This window comes from Hordeum vulgare, chromosome 5H (assembly GCF_904849725.1).
Source record: "Hordeum vulgare subsp. vulgare chromosome 5H, MorexV3_pseudomolecules_assembly, whole genome shotgun sequence".
Lineage (NCBI taxonomy): Eukaryota > Viridiplantae > Streptophyta > Magnoliopsida > Poales > Poaceae > Hordeum > Hordeum vulgare.
In genome coordinates this window covers 307867277-307874878 of record NC_058522.1, presented here as the reverse complement: position 1 = coordinate 307874878, position 7602 = coordinate 307867277, and the positions used below count along the sequence as shown (strand labels likewise).

The window sequence follows — 7602 nt, the reverse complement described above, 5'->3', positions numbered from 1 at the left end:
AGTTCTTTCCCTACCAAAGCAGCCATTCTAGCATAGCTTGGATACCTAGCCTAGCCATCTTGTTAAGTTACACCTCAAGCCAAGCCCTCTAGCCTGTAGTGGCATTCGATCGACCATGTGCCATGCACACCCGGAGCATGCCCACAGCACGCGTTTTGCACGTGTTATGCAGTAGACACCATGCCCACCTGCCCTGTTCCCAGTGTCACCCGTGCAGTGGCAGCCTGTAGTGCCTCATTGTTGACACTACTGGCACTTGCGGCACCTCATGCAACCGTGTTGGCCGTCGATACCATCAACGGCTGTCTCGGTGAGTGCAGCACCGCCCAATCCACCCCTACTCACCAGCTCTCCCCCTACGATCGAAGTTTTCGCGTCAGCTAGCCAAGACCACTAGCCAGACCCCGTTTGACTCACCCCTGCGTTACTGCGTGTCCCTGCAGCTCCATATAGGCGGTCGGTCGGCGATCTTATCGCCATCGCCTCAGACCGACCTTGAGGCCCTATAAGTAGGCACCCCCGAGCCCTCCTAGCAACGACAGACTCATTTGCACAGACGTAGGAAACCACGCCTCCACCCAATTCGGACCAGGACCTCCATCTTCCCCGGCTCCGATGACCTCAACCGCCGCCGTGCCTTGGATCGATTCGGCCAAGAAGAAGCATCCTAGCCCCACCCGAGCCACCCATCGACCCCGTCTCAACCCCATAGAGCTACCCTGCCTCTTGAAACCTACCTAGAGCCACCCTAGCCCGAATCCCACCTAAGCCGAAGTTGTCCTCCGCCATGGATAAAGGGTTGCTCGCCCTCAATCTCCGCAGTGTATCCAAGCCAGAAAAATGGATACGTCTCACCCTTCCAATAAAATGCATAGCCATAATGTGGAAAATTGTGCACCGTGTCGCCGACAATCGCCGTCGGAGTGCACCCCCCTGCTCTTTGTCAGCGTGCGCGGGAGGAGGAAGGAGAACCTGACAGATGGGTCCCATCTGTCGGTGAGTGGGCCGGTTTCCTCGGCCATACACCCGCGTGAGTTTGCTTCCTTCCAGGGAAGGCGTAGTAGGATTCGTACGTTTCCCCCCTTGCGAAAGCGTATTTGAACCGAAACGTCTTCTTTTGCTGATTTGTTTTTGAAACAGAACTTTGACCAGACTTTGACTCGCTCTAGTTTCTAAAACAATGTCCAAATGAGCTGATTATTTTTCTCACCTCTTTCAAATTACATCTAGTTTATTTTAGTATTTATTTGAAAAATTTCAAAAATAACTTTTTGTACTGTTTCTTTTGTGTGTTAATTAGAATATTTTTCAAACTAGGCTATGGAGAGAGGAGCAAAAACTTCAAAATATTTGGAGTGCATCCTACCTCTCTACACTTGGAAGGCAAGCATTCTCCACCTACATATATCTTGGTTGTGTGTGGGTTGCATGATAAGAAAAATATTTTGGTTATGTTAAACAAGTGGTGTTATTTCATGTCACAATGATGCATGTGGCTTCATGGTTTGAAAGAACAATTGTTGCATGATTGAGATGCATCGATAACACTCCTATCTTCATACCACACATGTCTACCGGATATGATTGAATGAGAGTCAGTGTCTTGTGGGGACATGACCTTGGGAGTGACATCTCGTGGGACAAGAGTGGTCAGCGAGGGATATTGGGGTACGACAAGTAGTGAATCTGTTTGTGGTGATAAAACATTTTGATTGTGCTGATCATGCAGGGAATAATTTGAACCTCCTGAGTTGACCATAGATCGAGTCTTGTCAGTATGTCACCTTAACCCTTCGTGCTGCCACATGTCTTCCTGAAAGGGAATATGGTTCAGCAGGTCATAAACTTATTACCAGGTACACACCAAGTAGAGAGGCCGGGATGAAGGTATCTGGGGCACTAGACTAAATCCAGTCATCCGGCCAGGGGGCATGGGTGTTTCCGGTCTATGACCGAGAGGGAAGAGCTCTTCCCTTGTAGCGCGCGGTATAAATTTGATCCCATGCTAGTCGAGGTTGGAGCCTCCCTGCCTTATGGTTCTTCTCTTGCAGCATAGTCCGAGTGATATCGGTCTTCACAGGAGAAAATGGGTGTGTAATGGTTCTGAGTGTTTACTTCTAAAATACCGTACGCGGGATTAGTCCGAGTGACTATCAAAACCCATGGGTCGTGGTTAAAGAGTACACCCTTTGCGGAGTAAAAACTACTCGAGTAGTTGTGTCCACGGTCAAGGACGACTGGTTTACTAGTCAAGTGTCTGTCTGAGTGTCGATGTTTGGAGGTAGTTAAAGGAATTGTGAGACTAATAATGAAATATGGTGGATGATCATAAACATTATTTTCTGTGGACTAACCCATATGATCATGATTGTTGAATATCCCTGGGACAGTTCTACCTACTGGATATTCATTATTCATTATCATTTCATATAATCCCTTTATATGGTGTCGCTTACACGCCCGAATATGACATGTTTATTATTTCATATAAGCCCTTTATGTGGTGTTGCTTGGACGCCCGACTACGGCAAGTTTATTATTTCTTATAAGCCATTTTGAAGGGAAATTAAAATCCCTGAAAATCTGGTCCTCACAACAATCATGGAAGACAAAATGATAGTTGAGTATGTGGAATTTGCTAAATCAAAGATCTTACATAGACCCTTCCTGAAATAAGATAAATTGTATTTTTTGGTGACTGAGAACACACTTTACTAGTTTTTAAAGAAATTTTATGATCTATACTTTAACATGTGAATAGCTTGTTACTTGATCATGAGAAGTTGTATGAGAAAAGGGTTGCTACTTTTTTATGCTAGAAAAAGTGATTGGAAGTAACATTGGTCAGACTTATATACTATCCTAGCATTCACACTTCATAAGTTATTTCTTTTATCATTTACCTACTCGGGGATGAGCACGAATTAAGCTTGGGGATGCTGGTACGTCTTTAACGTATCGATAATTTACGAAGTATTCATTCCAATATTCTACAACTTCCATATACTTTTGGCAACATTTTATACTATTTTTTGGGAGTAACTTACTTATCCAGTGCCCAATGTCAGTTCTTCTTTTTTGGTGTGTTTTTTGTTTTGCAGAAAATCGATATCAAGCAGAGTCTAGATGAGTCAAAAATTTACGGAGATTTTGTTTGGAATATACGTGAGTTTTGGGATGAGGAATCAATGTCGCACGATGCCCGAGGCTCTCACAAGCCAGCAGGGCACGATTGGGGGGTGGTCGTGCCCCGATAGCTTGTGGCTACCCCTTAAGTCAGCCGGGGCCCTTCTTTCACCGGAAGAATTCTATGTTCCCAATAAAAATCCCCACAAAATTTCAGCCCAATTGGATTTACAAATCTTCGTATATTTAAGAAACGATGAAAGGCCACAAGACAGTAGCAAAAACAGGAGAGAAACAGAGAGGGAGATCCAATCTCGGAGGGGCTCTCTCCCCTCCGATAGTCATGGCGGCCAAGGACCAGAGGGAGAACCTCTCCCTAGATGGGGTGACTCCATGGAGGAGGAATCCCAAGGGGGGAGACATTCTCCCCCTCTCTTTCGGCGGTGCCGGAGTGCTGTCGGGGGAGCCATCGCCGTGGTAACCGTCTTCATCAACATCACCGTCTTCATCACCTTCATCATCTTTTTTCAGCGTTTCACTCTCTCGCACCCTGCTGTAATCCCCTAACTGAACATGGTGTTTCATGCCACATATTATTAATCAATGATGTGTTGCCATCCTATGATGTTTGAGTAGATCTATGTTGTCCTTTGGGTTGATTGATGATCTTGATTGGTTTGCATGTATGTTTCATTTTGCTAATGTCCTAAGGTACCTTCCGTGAGGCACACACGTGAAGGATTCATGTTGGAGGGTGTTGCAATATTTTCATGATTCGCTTATAGTGGGTGGCTAGAGTGAGAGAAGCTTACACCCAAGTAAGGGGGTTGTTTACGCATGGGAGTAAAGGGGACTTGACTTTTAATGCTATGGTTGGATTTACCTTAATGATTGCTAGTAGTTGGGCATGCTTGCTAGAGATCCAATCAGAAGTTCATATGATCCAAGTATGGAAAGTATGTTAGCTCATGCCTGCCCTTCATACAAAATTGCAAGAATGATTATCGATCTTGTTATCAAATGCCTAGGATGATTCTGCACACCATACCATCATTATTCCACACTTGCTATTTGTAATATATTGTAATATATTCTAACTTTATTTAGTGCAACAACTATTTTCATATTTTAGTTCTCCAATATAATGCAAAGCTATCCTATTTATACCCACAACGCAGTTTTATTTCTCATTACTAGATAGAAGCAAACATTCGGTGTATGTAGAGTCGTATCGGTGGCAGATAGGACTTGACAGAGTATTGATCTTATCTTTAGCTCCTTATGGGTTCAACACTCCGTACTTACCACTTTCATCTTTGGAAAGTGCTATGATGATTCCTTGCACTTGGATATTATCACTTACCAAGGCTCGTGCTACTGCGTGGTGACCGCCCATGCCTGCGTGTATTTCAGCCAAGAGTTCTTTACCCTCTTCTTCAAATATGCACCGCTGGAGCACTACGGTAGTACTTTTTCTATATGGCTCTACCTCATGAACCTTGTAGACCTTGGATTGCCGAACTATTCATCTTGCCTCTGTTTGGTCATTGGGGAGCTTGTGGAGGATCAGATAAGCGAGAAAAGGCTCAGTCCATGGCGCGATACCTGCCATGATTTCATGAGCCATAAGCATTTTCTCCAGTGCTGAACCACCGATGATTTGTTCATATAGCTCGATTACAGGAGGGGTTACTTGTTCCTTTTCGTTGACTTCAGTGTCATTGTCTTCGTCTTGCCATACCATTGAAGGCTTGAAGAGTCGTTCCACAAAGGTATTTTTAGGGACAGGGTCGCGTTTAGCGCCCATAAGAGAAAGAACATCGGTAGCCTAATTGCTGTCTGTAGACACATGGTGGAATTCAACGCCTTCGAGCCGTGCTAATATGTTAAGGACAACATTCCTATAAGCCGCCATTTTGGATTCTTTGCGTCAAATTTCCTTTTGATTTGGGAGATAGCAAGGTTAGAGTACCCCCGTACCTCAAGCCGTTGTATGCCCATCGAAGTTGCCATCCACAAACCATGTAATAGAGCCTCGTATTCGGCCACATTATAGGAATCGGTGTACATGATCTGTAACACATACCTGATGTTGTCGCTAGTGGGGGTGTAAGTATGACACTAGCCCCTAGGCTGGCAAGCGTCTTGGAGCCATCAAAGTACATCATCCAATGGGAATATGTAATGTACTCTTTAGGGAGTTAGCACTCTTTCCATTCGACTATAAAATCAGCCATCACCTAAGCACAACTAGGAAAAGGCCTGCTAGTCGCGCACCTATGTTGGCTACTAATGGCGCACTATAGGTGCGCCACTAGCATCACACCATTAGATTTTTTTACTAATGGCGCACCACAGGTGCGCCATTAGTATCTGGTATACTAATGGCGCACCAGGCAGTGCGCCATTAGTATAGCTCATGGTGTGCAATTAGTATGCCTCCCAGTGTGCCATTAGTATGCCTCCCAGGTGCGCCATTAGTATGCCTCCCAGGTGCGCCATTAGTATGCCTCCCAGGTGTGCCATTAGTATAGCTCATGGTGCGCCACAGGTTATACTACCAGCTCTAAAAATATTCAATTATTATCCTCACACCCACAAGAAGGTTCAAGATAAACACATATTACACCACAATGAAAATATGTTTATAAACATGCACATACATTGAACGCAAGTTGACAAACAAATTAACCTAGAGGAAGCATAGTTTTTACCATCTTAACAATCATCTAGAACACACAAGTCACAAAGAGATAAGGACTATTGGTTACTATGAGAGACTTCAGATGGTCCAAAACACACAAGTTGGTATCTACATGCACAAAGTGCAAGCTCCAAAACACTCGAAACACCAAATGGTCTACAAGACAATAAGGTCCATGATTACAGGTTGGTTGGTCCATAAACGCTAGAGAGTTATCATGTCCATGTGCATCAATAGGTTGAGTACCTGAAAACATTTTGCACAAATTTGTCAAGAAAGTGGAACCAGATGTAGGTGCAGTCATCATGAATTTCCACATAATTAAGGACATAAACATCTATCTAAATAAATGACAAGAATACAAAACAAAAGATAGATAAAATTAAGTTGATTAGCTTGTAGACGCAAGGATAGTGGTGAGCTTAGGCAGCTTTGAAATATGATTTTTTAGAATAAATTAAGTTGTGTATAATTGTATATACCACCTGAAAAATGATGCCTTTAGTATAAACCATGGAAGCCAGATTTCATATGACATCGCTTCGGCCGAGTTTGGCATTGTATTTTTTTCAAAATCACACTACTCTAAAATCACAAGATTATAATGATGATTTTAATCAACCACCAGATACACTTGTATCTGGGAGGAAAAAATTTCAGTCGGAAATTATTTTTTATCTACAAAATCAGTACTTAAACTTTGTTGTTGCTTCAATAAAAACTTGCACATTCAGTTTTAATTCGCGAAAGATGGGTTTCATCTCTCAGTTCTATTTCTAAAAGTGAATGGCACAACTAATAACAAACCTCCTACAATCTGACCAGTATATGATTTTCATCAACCACCAAATGATTCATACTAAGATATCATATGCGTATTCTCAAGATAAAGTAGTAGGTGAACAAATATTCAGTGTTAATGAGCGTGATATATCATAGAAATTGACATTGCTTTGCTTGGCAAATAATTTGGACAAACATAAAGTAAAAATGAACAATGTGCAAGTTTCTCCTACCGGCATTCACCCCATTGATATCCTCTGTGAGAATGAGATAAGGCGATGCATCAAAATCACTATGCCCAATCACCGAGAACAAAATCTCTTCCTTTCAGAAAAGCAATCAGGAGAAAAAGAACTTATATTAACTAAGTAAATAAGCAACTCAGAGGACCTCAAAATATTCTTGTAAACTTAGTGCTCAGAACAAGATTCCGTAAGGCTTACCAAAGAAATGTCACAGTTACGAAATTAGTGCTAACGAGAGAAGCTCAATACGGTCGTAATCTTGGGGGTTGTTGCATCATGAGATTTACAAGGTTGCAAGGTCCTTATTTCTTATGAAATTGTATATTGTTACTTATATGTGGATTATTGACTTGCCAAATCATTGACCTCCTATAGTATGATCAGATCAATATAAAGAGTGTGGTTTCTATTTTTTTAACAAACTCTCATATCAAACCATTGTCCAGTGTTTATATTGGTTGGAGGTAACATCTACCTTATAGTTAGGTGGCTATTTGATCAAAATAGAAACTCTCAAGTCCGTAGACGACCTATGAACATAGAGGAACGTCTCAAAAGGCGCACCACAGGTGCGCCCCTGCCCCTAGTATAGTTTAAATGGACACTACACAAGGATGATCTCACGGTTTCGCACAATGGAAACAAATGCTGAGAGGCTGAATGCCCTGATCAAGTGTCATAAAATAGGAACGATAAGTGTGCAAGCAATCAACTAGCAGCTTGAACATAGTCCTTGAAATTTTG

General features: G+C 42.6%; 1 long non-coding RNA gene across 1 annotated transcript; it reads right to left on the bottom strand.

Moving 5' to 3' along the window:
• Window positions 1-5801: 5801 nt before the first annotated feature.
• Window positions 5802-6932, bottom strand: LOC123398275. The gene is made up of 2 exons (XR_006610125.1): window positions 6847-6932; window positions 5802-6076 (listed from the first exon to the last, which is right to left on the bottom strand). It is a non-coding gene; the product is annotated as an uncharacterized LOC123398275 (long non-coding RNA).
• Between the last annotated feature and the right edge of the window lie 670 nt (window positions 6933-7602).